This window comes from Amphimedon queenslandica, unplaced genomic scaffold, assembly GCF_000090795.2.
Source record: "Amphimedon queenslandica unplaced genomic scaffold, v1.1 AMPQUscaffold_1865_Cont26130, whole genome shotgun sequence".
Taxonomy (NCBI): Eukaryota; Metazoa; Porifera; class Demospongiae; order Haplosclerida; family Niphatidae; genus Amphimedon; species Amphimedon queenslandica.
Genome location: NW_003557797.1, coordinates 1 through 1227, shown reverse-complemented (window position 1 = coordinate 1227; position 1227 = coordinate 1). Strand labels below are relative to the sequence as shown.

Below are 1227 nucleotides of genomic sequence, written 5' to 3'. Positions count from 1 at the left end.
TACCATAGTGATTCTCCAGCCGCTTTCACGTTTACCGTACTGATATTGCATGAGTTCGTAATGCATGCAGGAGTGTGTGAGTGAGGGTTTGTTAAGGTCATTGTACTGTAATATTAAATCTCTAATTGGGTGTGTGTAATGTATGATTGCACTGGCATATTTTGTGAAATTGCCACTTGTTATAAGGACACTTCTTTTTTCTAAACAGGATGAATTATTCTCTCATGAGTTAGGCTACTATGTATGATGGAACTAATTGGCGACAGCTAATAAAACAAGTGATGAAGTTGTGGCTTGAAGGAGTATAGAGCCAAAGAACATATACGCATGTAAGGAATTAATAGAATTTGTCAATGCCAGACTGCCTTGCCTACTGTTTACCATTTTCATGGTCTCTCTCTCTCTCTCTGGCTTCATCTCTGTATAGTGTACATACATGTAACTTTGAGTGATCTGTTATTTTTTCACTCATATCAAGCCTGATGGTAAAATTTTATATTGCATTTCCTCTCATTTTTTTTGTATTTTCTTCTTGTCTCTTCTCATCTCGCCTTTCCTCTATTGAAACTTATTTAAAGATGATGAAGCAGTGACCAACAAAATATATTTACTTTTGGCAGTACGTAAGATTAGTGGTGGTATCAATGTTCTTGTTATTATAGTTTTAATGCATGGTTTGTATATTAATTGTTACTGTTCTTCTTTTTCTTCCACTCTCCATTATCCCCTTGTACTATATAGCAGGGTTACGTCTTGACTACGTGGTTGGTGGTGGAAGGTTTTTGACATAATTGATGGGTTAAATTTTGGTGATTTTATTATGTCTTATCTTTTACTTGTCAATGATCACAACATGTAAGGAACAATAATGCTTGTAACAGTGATGCTCTCTCTTTCTGTCTTTTCTTCCCTTTCTCTTTCATAGAAATTTAAAAGGTTATTTGTTACGTCAGTCTTTTTTCACTCCAACAAAAGGTAAAATTTAACTTAATTTATCTCATCATTCTTCTTGTTCTCTCCTCTTTTCTCAGGCCTTTTACTATCTAAATCCTCTATAATTTTATATAGTTTAACGAAAGGTGAGCCATCAATAATGTTACTGATTTGTGAAGAAAGGGTTCACACAATTTTTTCTTAATCTTATTTCTTCCTTATTTCTTTATCCTTATTTCTATTTTGTCTTTAGTATGTGTGCATATGACAACCTGTCAAGAAGATATAGAGAAC

The 1227-nt window shown here is 33.7% G+C and overlaps 1 long non-coding RNA gene across 3 annotated transcripts; it reads left to right on the top strand.

The window, feature by feature from the left end:
- Nucleotides 1–523: 523 nt before the first annotated feature.
- Nucleotides 524–1227, top strand: LOC109593362 (uncharacterized). 3 transcript variants are annotated; one of them, XR_002190917.1, is made up of 4 exons: nucleotides 524–855; nucleotides 926–975; nucleotides 1032–1079; nucleotides 1187–1227. It is a non-coding gene; the product is annotated as an uncharacterized LOC109593362 (long non-coding RNA). The 3 variants fall into 3 exon arrangements; XR_002190918.1 differs by having other exon boundaries at nucleotides 567–619; nucleotides 742–975; XR_002190916.1 differs by having other exon boundaries at nucleotides 524–975.